Source organism: Lactuca sativa, chromosome 6 (genome assembly GCF_002870075.4).
Source record: "Lactuca sativa cultivar Salinas chromosome 6, Lsat_Salinas_v11, whole genome shotgun sequence".
Lineage (NCBI taxonomy): Eukaryota > Viridiplantae > Streptophyta > Magnoliopsida > Asterales > Asteraceae > Lactuca > Lactuca sativa.
In genome coordinates this window covers 186,797,814-186,812,628 of record NC_056628.2, presented here as the reverse complement: position 1 = coordinate 186,812,628, position 14,815 = coordinate 186,797,814, and the positions used below count along the sequence as shown (strand labels likewise).

General features: G+C 38.3%; 1 pseudogene; it reads right to left on the bottom strand.

Annotated features, from left to right (window-relative positions):
* Nucleotides 1-11,977: 11,977 nt before the first annotated feature.
* LOC111898860 (E3 ubiquitin-protein ligase HOS1-like) lies at nucleotides 11,978-14,099 on the bottom strand (annotated as a pseudogene).
* Between the last annotated feature and the right edge of the window lie 716 nt (nucleotides 14,100-14,815).

Here is a 14,815-nt window from a genome sequence, read left to right as displayed (position 1 = left end):
CGCAATCTCGGACCGCAATCTCCGGAGCCGTAAACCGAGGCCGTGAACTCCTCGGGCCGCAAACACCGGCTGCAATCCTCCGGCGGCCGTGAACACGTTTCCGGCCGTAAACTCTCCTTCAAAGACCGTAAACTCTCCAGAAATCGCTGTTTTTGACGAAAAACAGCGTTTTTTCACCATTTTTTGCTCCAAAACTCGATCAAAAACTCATTTTTTTTAAAAACTCGAAGAAGAAACCCCCCTTATTTTTGCGAGATCTATCAAAAAACGGAAAAATCTCTTCAAAATAAGATCAAATAAACTCCAGATCTGAAAAAACATGATTGATACAACCAAGCTCTAATACCAATTTTAAATCCCCAAAAATGATTGTGTATCAATCAGATCCGTTTGATGGTGCGGAATCCCAATCAAACGGATGATGTCAGATCAAATAGAAGAGAAGGAGAAGAAGAAGATGATGAATCTATGATGTATTCAATGAAATGATTGAAGCTCCATACATATAGTTCACACACACTCTCTTTTCTCTCTCTAGAACACCTTCAAATGCACACACTTAAGCTCCTCTAGTGTTCATCATCCTTTTCCTCATACCCCTCACCCCTATATATATATATATATATATATATATATATATATATATATATATATATATATATATATATATATATATATATATATATATATATATATATATATATATATACATGAGAATATGGGCCGGGTAAACATGGGCCGTAAACAGGGTTTATGGTCGTAAACCTGTTTACGGCCATAAACACCTCTCTGGCAGTAAACTTGACCGTAAACACATAAGATATTACATAAAAATACAATTTCCAAGAAAATCAAAGTATAAACCATAATATTGACCCAACAATGATCCTTAGGCTAGGTCCCTTATGATATGTGTTTAGGGACGTAAAGTGAGGATAACGAGAACGGGTAATCGGGTTATTGTTGATTGATGAAATTAATAAACTTATTTATTGTGGGTTAAAAACCCTATGTGCTCACCAGGCTCCCAAGCCTAACCCACTCAGTTTCATGTATTACAGGTAGTGGCGCTCGAGCATAGATGTGATATTTTGGATGAGGGATGGATATAGGCCTGTAGATACAAAATAATGTAGTAAGGCTTATATTGTACTGTTTATGCTTTTGATCTGTATCGAACATGACATCCCAAGTCTTTTAATGAAATACATTTCTTTGGAAATGCTTTTGATAAATCTTTATCATATTTTGTTTTGGGACAAATTCCACAACACTTTTATTTAAAATGTTACTCTGATTTTCAAACAAAGCATAAACAAAATCGGTCTTTTCTGGCCATGAAAATGGGGATGGCACAGTTGGTATCAGAGCATTAGTTTTAGCGAACTAGGAATTTGTAGGATTTCTAGACTTAAACTTAGAATGCTAAGCAATGATTGTGAGGTGTGAGCAATAGCTTATTTTAGGAATTATGCCTAAAATGCTTTTATGTGCAAAATGCTTTGTGCCTGACATGCTATTATTTGTTCAGATCTCTGGTCTGTTGCCGACCGGATCTGCAAACCTTATGTGTTTAGGATTCTAAACGTACGACTATGATATTAGAACTAGCATGTAAACATTTCAGAGTGATAAGGATGATTTAAACATCAATCCTAAATAAAGATCTAAATTCACCTTATTCGGTGTATAGATCAAGATGGCAAGGACCCGTAGCGGAAACGTAAACGCAAATGGAGATAGGAACCAACCCCCAGTGGTTCAGCAAATACCTGTTGTAGAAGAAGTTGCACCTGAGCCAGTCACCATGACTGGAGTTCAAGCCATTATTCGGGCTATGCTAGCTGAACGAAAGGAAGAAATGCGAAAGATGTTCCACGAAAATAGGGTCGAACCTACCATACATGTTGAGCCGGCCGAGCCAATTCCCGAATAATCTGAGGAAGGGAACTACAGCCGCCAAGTGAGTCAAGTAGGGGCTCAAAGTGAGCAAAGGGATGGCCCAGAAAGGAGAAACAACAAGGATGGGCGGATGTACAAGAATTTCTTGGGTGCGAAACCACCAAGTCTCTCAGGAAGCCCAAAGCCTGTTGAGATTATGGATTGGATCTCCGAGATGGAGATGGTGTTTGAGAGTTGCGACTGCAGCGAGAAACAGAAGACCGTATTCGCTGTGAGACAATTGAAAACTGGAGTCTTGAGCTGGTGGAAGCTATTGGCGGATACAATGCCGCGAGGAGAAGCTTTAAAAATGTCATGGGATGAGTTCTTGGAACAACTGAAGGCGCAGTACTATTCGGAGATAGATCTAATTGATCTGAATAATGAGTTCCAAAACTTGAAGAATGGAAGAATGAGCATCGACGACTATGCTGCTGCATTCACAGAAAAGATGAAGTTGTTTCCATACTTAGTGCCAACCGAACTTTCCAAAATTGAGAAGTTCGCAAATGGACTGCCAGCCAACTATGGCCCAACAGTCAAGATGGAAACCACTCTGAAATCAGCCATTCGAGCAGCTAAGAATGTGGAGACCAACAAAAGGAAAGAGGTCTGGAAAGGGCTGAGGTTGGTGAGAAACGGAAGTTCGATGGATCCTCGAAGTCCAACAAGAAGAGCAGATTCTCGAAGTCTGGTTAAAGAGGAGGAGGATCAAAAGCGAAGCGGTGTGATAAGTGCAAGAAGAAGCACTATGGGAAGTGTGACGGAGGGGTCACTTGTTTCAAATGCGGAAAGCCTGGGCACTATGCCAATGAATGCACCCTCACCCAGAAGGCCTATTATGGGTGTAATGAAGAAGGGCACGTTTTGAGGGACTGCCTGAAGAAGAAGGACATAGGAAGACCCAAATACCACCAAAGTTGAAAGCAAGAGCCCACCAGATGACGCTCGAGGCTGCGAAAGAGGCAGCAGATGTTGCTTCAGGTACCTTTCTTGTAAATGGTTTGCCTGCAAATATACTATTTGATTCCGGAGCCAACTACCCCTTTGTGTCGCATAAATTTGGTGGGAAATTAGCATTTCCTGTAGAAAAACTTGATAATGCCCTGATTGTAGAACTTGCCAGTGGCAAATTCGTACCTATTAGTAATCGTATTAAGAACGTAGTCATCGACCTAAATGGAAACGAATTCCATGAGGAGCTATTACCCATAGAGTTAAACGGTTTCGACATCGTTTTGGGTATGGATTGGATTATGCCGAAAGAAGATAGTAAGGGTAAACCCACCCGGAAGAAGATAGTAAGGGTAAACCCACCCGGAAAGGAATCATTTATGCCGAAAGAAGATAGTAAGGGTAAACCCACCCGGAAAGGAATCATTTATGGTGTACGGGGACAAACGCAGAGTGAATTCTGGAATCATCTCCCTGATGAAAGCCAGCAAATGTTTGTCCAGAGGATGTGCATCATACTTGGAATTCGTAATCGATGCTAAGAAGGAAAAGAAAGAGGTGCAGAATATACCGGTTGTGTGCGATTATCCAGAAGTCTTTCCCGAAGATCTTCCCGGATTACCACCTGATAGGCAAGTGGAGTTTCGGATAGACTTGTTACCAGGTACAACACCAATAGCAAAGGCACCTTACCGATTAGCACTAACGGAGATGAAGGAGTTGTTGGACAATGGTTTCATTCGACCTAGTTCATCACCCTGGGGAGCTCCGTTGTTATTCGTGAAGAAGAAGGACGGAAGCATGAGGATGTGCATAGACTACCGAGAGCTGAATAAGGCAACGGTGAAGAATAAGTACCCATTGCTGAGGATTGATGACCTATTCGATCAGCTGCAAGGTTCGAGCTACTTCTCAAAGATCGATCTTAGGTCAAGATATCATCAGCTGAAGGTAAGAGAGCAGGATATTGAGAAGACTGCATTTAGAACGAGATATGGACACTACGAGTTCTTGGTTATGTCATTCGGACTAACCAATGCTCTAGCAGCATTCATGGATTTGATGAACAGGGTCTGTAAACCATTCCTCGATAAATCTGTGATAGTGTTCATCGACGACATGCTGATCTACTTGAAAAGCCAAGAGGAGCATGGCAAGCACCTACAGGAAGTGTTGGAAGTGTTAAAAAAGGAGAAGCTTTATGCCAAGTTCTCCAAATGAGACTTTTGGATACGAGAAGTCCAGTTCTTGGGTCACGTGGTTAACCAAGAAGGGATAATGGTTGACCCCACAAAGATTGAGGATGTGATGAAGTGGGAACGTCCAAAAAGTCCCACGGGGATTCGAAGTTTTCTAGGATTAGCTGGATATTACCGACGATTTATCCAAGGCTTTTCTTCGATAGCTGCTCCATTGACAGCATTGACCCACAAAGGAGCTACGTATACATGGAGTGAGAAACACGATGAGGCATTCGAGAAGCTAAAGAAGAAGTTATGTGAAGCACAGATACTTTCTCTACCCGATGGAGTTGAAGACTTCGCGGTATACAGTGACGCATCTGGACTCGGGTTGGGTTGTGTTCTAACCCAGAGAGAAAAGTTGATAGCATATACATCTCGACAATTGAAAGAGCACGAAAAGAACTACCCCACTCAGAATCTAGAGTTGGCAGCGGTAGTATTTTCCTTAAAAATATGGAGGCATTACCTCTATGACACGTAGTGCAAGCTTTTCACTGATCATAAGAGCCTCTAGTATCTCTTTAATTAGAAAGAAGTGAACATGAGGCAACGACGCTGGCTAGAGTTACTCAAGGACTACGACTGTGAGATACTTTACCACCCCGGTAAAGCAAATGGTGTTGCTGATGCTCTCAGTCGGAAAGTCAAACTTGAAATAAAAAGGCCAAAAGCGTTGAGAATCGAAGTCGTCTCGACGATTGTGGAAAGTATCATGAAAGCTCAAGAAGAAGCTTTAGAAAAGAATGACCGAAAGGAAGAACGTTTGGACAAAACGTTAGTGTTCGGTACAAACAGTCGAGGAATGAAGGTATTCCAAGATCGAATTTGGGTACCTAAGACGGGAGGAATAAGAGGCCTTCTGATGGAAGAAGATGAAGCTTGATGTTGCGAAGTATGTGGCCGAGTGTGTGACATGTGCGAGAGTTAAGGCACAACATCAGAAACCGTATGGGAGTTTAGAACCTTTACCTATACCCTTGGGTAAATGGGAAGACATCACCATGAATTTTGTGACTAAACTACCCAGGACGAAGAACGGTCACAACATGATATGGGTAGTCGTGGATCGTTTCACCAAGAGTGCACACTTCATAGCAGCCAACGAGAAGTGATCTATGGATAAGCTCGCAAATGCTTACGTGAAGGAAATTGTAAGACTTCACGGTGTTCCTCTTACAATCGTATCAGATCGTGATATTCGTTTCACGTCGAGGTTTTGGAGGAGTCTACAAGAGGAGTTGGGTACAAAGTTGTGTTTGAGTACTGCTTCCCATCCGCAAACTGATGGTCAGAGCAAAAGAACGATTCAAACACTTGAAGACATGCTGAGAGCATGTACCCTCGAGTTCCAAGGTAACTGGGATGAGCACTTACCTCTGATAGAATTATCCTACAACAACAGTTTCCACTCGAGCATCAAGATGGAACCTTATCAAGCCTTCTAAGGATAGAAGTGTCGTACGCCGTCTTGTTGGCTTGAAGCCGGAGGGAAATAGTTTATGGGCCCCGAGATAGGCCATAAGACTGCTGAGAAACTAAAGGTGATCAGAGAAAGGATGTTAGCAGCTCAAGATCAACAGAAGAGCTACGCTGACAAGAAAAGACGACCAATGACTTTTGAAGTCCATTTTGCTTAAAGTCTCACCATGGAAGGGACTTATAAGAATCGGGAAACGAGGGAAGTTAAGTCCAAGGTTTATTGGGCCGTTCAAAGTTCTTCAGAAGATTGGGAACCAAGCTTACAAACTGGAATTGCCCGAAGAACTCGATGGTATACATAACACCTTCCATGTGTGTTATCTGAGGAAATTCACGGGAGAAGTTCCCGACATATATCAAATCTCAGAGTTAAGGACGGATGAGAATAAAAGGTTGATTGAAGAGCCTGAGGCAATTGTTGACCATAATACTAAGAAGTTACGACGCAAGATGGTCGACTTAGTGCTAGTCCGATGGAAACATTCGAATGGGCCAAATCTCACTTGGGAAACAAAGGATGACATGATGAGTCGCTATCCACATCTGTTTGCTGATGCATGATTCCGGGACGGAATCATCCTAAGGGGGAGAGAATTGTAACGCCCGGGTTTTGGGGCTAAGCATTTTTGACAATGTAATAGTCTAGGTCAACTATTGTAACTCTTTTGGAAGTAATAAAGATGAAATATTTGAGTATTATGTTATTTATGTGTATTTATGTGTTTATTATTTAATTATAATTGTATAATTAATAAAGAATAAAAATAAGTTTCAAAATTAAAGTGTGAGACAAGCTCGATATCTTTATATAAAGTTGTAGTGGTCGAAACAAGGATTCCGGGGATATAAAGAACGCCGAAATCCGAGATATAACGAAGAAGTTATGACCCGTTGAAGTTTCGAGACAGAACCGACACGATACCAGGAAGCATAAATAGTGAATTTACGATAGAGTGAGATTTAGCCTTAGCAATCTAAATGAAAGTCGTAGAATGCGTTAAACCGTGAGTGTCCATAAAAAGAACGCCCAAATCTGACTTCGTATGCAGAAGTTATGATTTTTCAAAGTTTCGGCTTAGCAGTGTACAACCCGAAATTCGAATATTAGATCGAGTGGTTTTAACCGACACGACCTGAACTAGAATCAAAGATCTCGTTAAGAGTAGCATAACGAGAAAAATATGGGCGAAAACGGACGTCGGATGAAGAAGTTATGAGAATTTAACGGACCAATCATGTCTCGGCCTGTTAATAATATAACTTTTAAAATAATATCAAAATTAGCCGACGGAGTCTAAACGAAAGTTGTAGAGTACGTTCCCACCTTCGCGTGTATATAAAGAACGTTGAAAACGGAGCTCGTATGAAGAAGATACGAATTTTTGAAGTTGTAACTCGAACTTGCGAAGCTGGTGCGAGGGTGATGACGTGGCTCGATCAGGGCCGTAGCTTGCTGTTCATGGTCTGTTCTTCGGATTCGGACACCTGGCCTTGCTACACCTCGCGTACGAGAGGAACGCCCCGCATCCGAGTATGCCATGCGTCGGAAGAAGGTTACGCCCAGCGGTCTTCGGTTGAATAGTTCCGGAGCATGCCACGATGACCCATCCGAGGAGCGCCACCTGTTGTTCTTATCCAAGCCTTATGCCCCATGTAGCCAAGGACTACGCCCAGCATAGTCCGAGGCCTCGCAGGCTATAAAAAGGCAGTGAGGGTAGCCGGTTTTCTTGCACCAAATCCCACTCTCTCTCTCTCTCTCTACGAACTTTCTCTCTCTAGCCCCTTTTGAGTCCCCTAAAGTCTAGGTGAAGCCCTAGCACCGAAGGAAGCCCCGAGGCTCCCGGAGTCCCGAGAAAAAAGGGTCTTTCGGTTTCGGAAACGCTTATGCAATTTTTAATATAGCTTTCAAATAATTATAGTAATGTTATTAGGTCCTTAAAATAATTATTTCAGCTATTATTATGAGTTATATTGTGTCACAACTAGCATTTTTCTAGGAAATTATATTCCCATGTAAACACCATCCATTGTAAAAGCCTGCACTCTAAGTGAATACTATACTCTATTCTCGATCAAATACATCTCATATGTTCAACTAAGGGTTGGAAACCTTAGAAATTCTGGTTCAAGTTCTTTATGGACTAGGACCCTCTTATTGGACCCAATTCACAAATCTATTATATTTTGGACCATTTGGGCCTAGAATGATTCATTCTAACCTTAATGGGCCTTATTGGGCCATAATTAATCTTTATATCATATTTGGGCCGTGAACTACCTTAAAGGTCCAATGGGTCGAAAACCTCCTTAATGGGCTTCATGTTTTCGAGCAAAACCAAGATTTGGCCCTTACCAAATAACTCTTTCTTTCCTAAAACCCAATATTTGGCCCATGTATGTAATAAAAAAAAGAGAGAGAATGGGGATTATTTTTGCAAGTGCCACCTCAATGTTATATGGTGGTCATCCATGCAAAATAACCACCATGTAACAATGCATGTTTCATATATCTAGACAACCATGTCTCTCTCCTCCTCTCCCTTCTTCAAACTCACGGCCATATGGCCTTTCTACCTTCACATTTCATTCTAAAACCCAACATTTTCTCTCTTCATTCCTCTCAAACACTCTCAAGAAAAACCACTCTTCTTTCCTCTCAATTTTTCTAGATTTTAAGCATTTCAAGAAGGTTTTCCCACCAAGATCATCAACTTGGGTAAGTTCTTACTTAGATATGATTTAGCTTCTTGATCTCTTCAAAAATCTCCTCTTACACCCATATTTTTGTGGATCATGTTCTTAGAACCATCTAAATTCATGATCTACTCAAGAAAGCTTGCTAGGAACCAAAAATCTCTTCATCTCTTCTTCAAAACCAAAACCTCAAAGCAAAGGTGAGTTCATACACCTTTGTTTTTGGTTTTTACTTGTTTTTGGGGGAGAATACAAGTTGAATAGTGCAGATCTATGTGTATATGCATGATTATGTGTGTTTTCTTGAACCATTTGGTGATTATGTGATGATTACTTCATTAATCTAAAAATATGTTATGAAACTTGAAGTTTATCACTAGGATCTTCATATGAATCTTGATAAAAATATGTTTTATCAAAATTATTACATGTAAACATGTAGATGTGGGATTTGTATACTTGATATAGCAAAAATAAGGGTTGTGTTCAAAGATCTATAAACGAAACTCACAAAACAGCCCATGATAGAAACGTTTTGGTCCAATCTCGGACTGTTTTGACCCTCCAAATGGAAGTATTTTTCAAAAATATTTTACATGGATAACGTTCAGATTTATACCTTTAAAATTACTACTCTCACGTTTTCATACGATTTTTCTAAAATTTTTGGCAAATTTTACAAAACTGCCTATCAAATTTGAAATAATTTCGGACCAGCCTGTGAAGGTGGGCAATTCAACACTTGTATTTCCAAAAACTAGGTCGGAAAAACCCAAAACCAGAAAAATGTGTATTTCCACAAAAATCAAGCCAAAAATGATATTTTGACAAAAATGGGTTTAAAATGTTATTTTTACCACAAACTAGTCATCAACACAAGTTTTGAACAACATGGAGGCTAAAGTGTTATTTTTACTATAATTGGGCCTTAATTGAAAACTTGGTGGTTTATTGGGCCAAGAATGTCATTTTTACAATAAGTGGGCTTTAGATATCAATTATGTAAATAATCAAGCTAAAATAAACAAAACAATAACAAACGGGTTAAAAATGATATTCATATCCTTATTGGGCCTGTAAATAATATACATGTTTAGTGGGTCTTACTGTCCTTTTACATGTATATTGGGCTCAGGATAGATATTCATATCCGTATTGGGCCTGGAAATAATATACACGTTTAGTGAGCCTTAGTGTCCTTTTATATGTATATTGGGCTTAGGATAGACATTCACATTCCTTTTGAGCCTGGAAATAATAGACACGTATAGTGGGCCTTAGTGGTCCACTTACATGTTTATTGGGCCTGGGAATGGGTTTTATATGCATTCTTCTTTTTATGCTATTTTAGTGAATACTTGAGCTAAAACCAATTATAAACCAACAAATGGATTTAATTTGATCATTTTCTAGGTTATTGGGCCTTAGCGTCCCATTTTTATATGTGAGAGGTCATGTATATGTTTATTGGGCCTCATTAACCCATTAACATGTGCGACGGACCTTGGATACTATTTGTGTGCCATTTCAGCCTGTAAATACTTTACATGTGGAATAGGCCTTAGTTGTCCTTTCATATATATTCCGGGCCATGTTATATAATCTCATACCATTTGGGTCTTGAAATGATTTACATGTTTAGCGATGCCTTAGTAGTTCACTTACATGGATCATTGGTCCAGGAATGAGTTTATACCTTTTCTTCGCGTAAATTCGATTAAGGATCTAGCAAGTTTTTGTCGGTTGGCACCTATAAAGTGTATGATCGTAGCATGTAATTATAACCATAGTCTCTTGGAGGGAGAACGGGGATTTGTGTATAGATCTATATGGGGATGACACCCCACACCTGAGTTGTTCGCTACAGTTAGACTAACTCAGTCTAGGGTGACGAAAACCTTATAATCAAAGTCAAAACCGGCGTCCAACGACGCCAAGACAGGCGAAATTGTCATTATTTAGTATGGTTATGACGGCTCGCTTAGAGGAATTAATGTTATGAAGTTTACGGAAGACCCTTTTTTTTACAGGCAACATCGGGTTGTATGGGAACATTCTCTTTACATGCTCTTACATTCTCTCTACATTTTCTTTACCGTTTTAGTCAAAAAAAAACAATAACATACATGCATTAATACAAGATCTAACACAAACACACTAAACAGTTTTCAGAAAATATCGGCTTTTCTGGTGGTTTTCAAAGTTATACAAATCATTTTCACAAACATGCTTATGAACTCACCAACATTTTTATGTTGACCGTTTTCAAAATAACTTGTATTCTCAGGAAACCGTTGAAGCAGGATGAACAAAACAAACTAATGGATATTGTGTTATATTTTGTTTCATCATACCCTTACTATCTTGGCATGTAATATTCAAATACAATACTCGATGTAAACAATGAATGTTGTAATATTACATGTGTGATGATGATGATGATGTTATGTTTCACTTATATTCAATATAATGATATTTCAAGATGAAGTCACGCACAAGGCCCCGGACGTTTCCGTCGTCTGGTTCGGGGGTGTGACATATTGAGTGTTATTTAACGCTTATATAATAATAATAATAATAATAATAATAATAATAATAATAATAATAATAATAATAATAATAATAATAATAGCTAGACTATTAATTAGTCGCGGTTGACGTTAGACTAAACCCTAGTGGTATTGATACTAGGTTTTTATCAAAGGAAAATTGTTTTAAGAGTATCGAAGCGCTCCGAGTGTTGAGTCACCACCTTTCAGGTGAGTGCATAGTTACTTTCAACTTACACATAGATATGAAGTATTTTATATAAATTACGTGTTATGTGTGCATATCATTTGAATACTTGCTATCTATGTTGGATGAACATTTTTTATACATGTTTTCAATGATTTAAACTGTATATGTATTTTATATCTATGAAAATGTTGGGGTAAAACATGGTTAGATGTAATAGGTGATGTGTGATAAAATGATGAGAGGCCTCGATGTTGATGTTGTTGATTCTATCATCTAGTGGAGTATGGATGACGACCATGGACTCTTCTAGACAGTCCAGTGGAACACTAGCAGGCTCGCAACCTGTAGGTGTTTGTGAACGATGTGTTCACCGGTGTACTCCATCCCCCACACGGTTGCCTTTAGGACATTTATTGTTGAGGAATCCCCTTAGCAGTAGTGTCCATCCTGATGATGATCCTTAGGCTAGGTCCCTTATGATAAGTGTTTAGGGACATAAAGTGAGGATAATGGGAACGGGTAATCGGGTTATTATTGATTGGAGAAATTAAAAAACTTATTTATTATGGGTTGAAAACCCTATGTGCTCACCAGGCTCCCAAGCCTAACCCACTCAGCTTCATGTATTACAGGTAGTGGCGCTCGAGCATAGATGTGATGTTTTGGATGACGGATTACAGATATAGGCATGTAGATATGAAATAATATAGTAAGCCTTATATTGTACTGTTTATGCTTTTGATCTGTATCCAACATGACATCCCATGTCTTTTATTGAAATACATTTCTTTGGAAATGTTTTTGATAAATCCTTATCATATTTTGTTTTGGGACAAATTCCGCAACACTTTTATTTAAAATGTTACTCTGATTTTCAAACAAAGCATAAACAAAATCGGTCTTTTCTGGCCGTGAAAATGGGGATGTCACAGATACACAGGATCCCACCTCTCCTCTTTCTTACTGAACATCATACACAAATATTTTATTAAAAAAAACAAAATGTATCTTCTTTCTCTTTTTTCTTATTATAAAGTATAAACCAACAATTAATATTACCTCCAAGAGATGTCCATAAGATCACCATAAGCTTCCACAACATCTCTTCTACCAAATCTACTTGATCTTGCAGAATTTGTAAGGTCATTTTGGCCATTTTGAAGAAGCTGATGCTTGTTCTTCTGAATCCTCGAAGAGCCTCTGTTAAACTCTTTTAATGGTGTTGTAGTAGTAGTAGTGTTTATATCATCAAATTTGAATCTTTTACTGATGGATTTAAGCATGCTCATTCCTCTTTCTCTTTCTGTATCACTATTCCCTTGAGGGGTACCATAAATTGTACTTATTATTGGGTTTTCATCACTCATTTGAAAAAGAAGAGTAGAAGGAAGAATGGTATTTTGTTTTTGGAGATAATCTGGTTGTCTTGGAATATCATCCAAGAGGGGTAATTCGGTCCTTTCACCATTTTTCACCTTTTCTTGCTCAACTTCTGGCAATAGTTGTATATTGTTGTCCTATAGAAACACATATAACTAAATGTAAGTATTAAAGTACATTGCGATTTCCTATTTTACCCCCCAAAAAAGAGTAAACTTACAACTAATCCTTTTCTCCAATGTTGAATAGAACTCATTTTTTTTGCCACGTCATCATCAATGGAATTTTTGGAACAAATTCATGTTCAATACTTCGAAGCTTTTGGTCAACTTGATATGTTTCCACGTATTGATAACGCTAAAAACAATAAACAATTAAATTTAGTAATGTAATTTATAATTAGTAAATAATAATAATATAATATAATATAGGTCAATATTTATAAGATACATGTAAATAGAAGACAACAAGAAGACTTCCAGTATTGGACAAAGGTTCATCAGAAGCATAATCCAAAAGACATTTGTGAAGATGTTTTTCTTCATCAACATTCCATGGTAACCTAATAATTCAGTCAACTAAATTTCTTCTAATACAAAGAACACAAATTTCTGTCACTAGTATTTCCAACCAATTAATCCCACTTTTAAAATCATCATCATATAATTCTTGTCTTCTTTTCTTTTTCTTGAATTTTGTGCAAATGGATCTTTGATACATGAAAAATAAAAAGATGAAGGAAAGCTAGAGACACACCTGTAGGGATTCATCATTGTGGTCATCAAGGAGATAGAAAGTAAATGATTCCAATATTGTATGTCTTGCTATGTTAAATGTAGAAGAAAAGTCATCTACACAACATCTCCATTTGTGATCAGGTATTTTCCAAAGTCAATCAAACAGATAATATAAGAGCTGATTTAAGTTAAAGAAGATACAAAACATATTTCTATATTATAAAAAATCAAGAAAGATTAAACAAAACAATATAACACAGAAGGATGCAATTGCTTGTTTTGCTACAACCAAATCTGAACTTCCACAAAGAAACAGAATGTCAATAGTTGATCTCAGGTTTTCAAAAGGATAACTTCCCACCATTCCCTCTATTTTAACTCGTGAAAAAGATAACCCTACATCTTTTTGTAAAGAATCAATATCTAATTCATCATCTCTGTTTGTTGCATATTTCCTGTTGTGCATCAAGATTTAATAAAGCATCTTCAATGAACAACATTGCAATGTCTTTCCCTGATGTTCCCATAGGAGAAGGCCATGCACGTTTGACTGACATTGACTTGGCTGTGTCTAAAACAGTCCCCTGTAATACACAAAATTTAATTTGGAAAAACTAAGATTTTAGTTCCTTTTATGTAAGCTAAGAAACATTGGATTCAAGTAAGTTACCAAATCTTTAACAGAAGTGTTAAGGTAATCATCCTTGATTTTCTTCCCTTGTAATAGATATGGGATGTAACTCTTGAAAATCCTACATATTGGAAAAGAAGAAAGTTACCTAATGTATAATAAAAGATCAAAGTTTATATACGGTTTGGAATTCTTTAACATCAACTATGAAACTACTTAAAAACCTAACATAGACATTATGTCAAGCACCTTGTGTGCATGCATCAGTAACTGACCTAACAGAGACTGATTCGTGTTCATGGCGATACCCTCCAAAACAGCTTTATGAGTAGACAAATTAAAGAAACAAAATTTTTTGCCTCAAGTTTTGGGATGTTACAAGTTGGTATCAGAGCCTTGGTTTGAGGGATTCGGACACACCCTCGAGGGTGTCTGGACTCAAACTGAGGGACTAAGAGATTTTTCACAAAGAAAACAGTTTCTAAAGTTTTAAGTTAAAGAATTTTGAGAAAGAACAAGGTGTGTGATGCGTGCGACCAGCCGAGCTCAAGTAAGTTTTCCCCAAGATACCCATACTTGTTATGTTATGTGTATGATTTATGATTCTGAGAATTGCATGCTAGATTAGGGCTAAGGATCTAAGAGGATGTGTTGTATGCCTGATATATTATTCTGAGAATTGCATACTAGATTAGGGCTAAGGATCTAGGAGGATTCCTTGTATGCCTGATATATGATTTTGAGAATTGCATGCTACATTAGGGCTGAGGATCTAGGAAGATGCCTTGAATGCATGTTGTATGAGCTGTATGCTAGGACTGTTTAGCCAGCGGTAGGATAGCCTAATTAGGTTATGCCTAATGTGGTTACTCAATTCAAGAATGTTGCTTGCTTTGTGCTAAATGGGTCCCGGCTAACTTTAACTAACTAGCGAGCGGATATGTAACAGTACTCACGAGCTAGTTAGGTAAGGGAAGTAGGTACTCCTAGTGCAGCTGATGGCGGAGAGTAGGTCG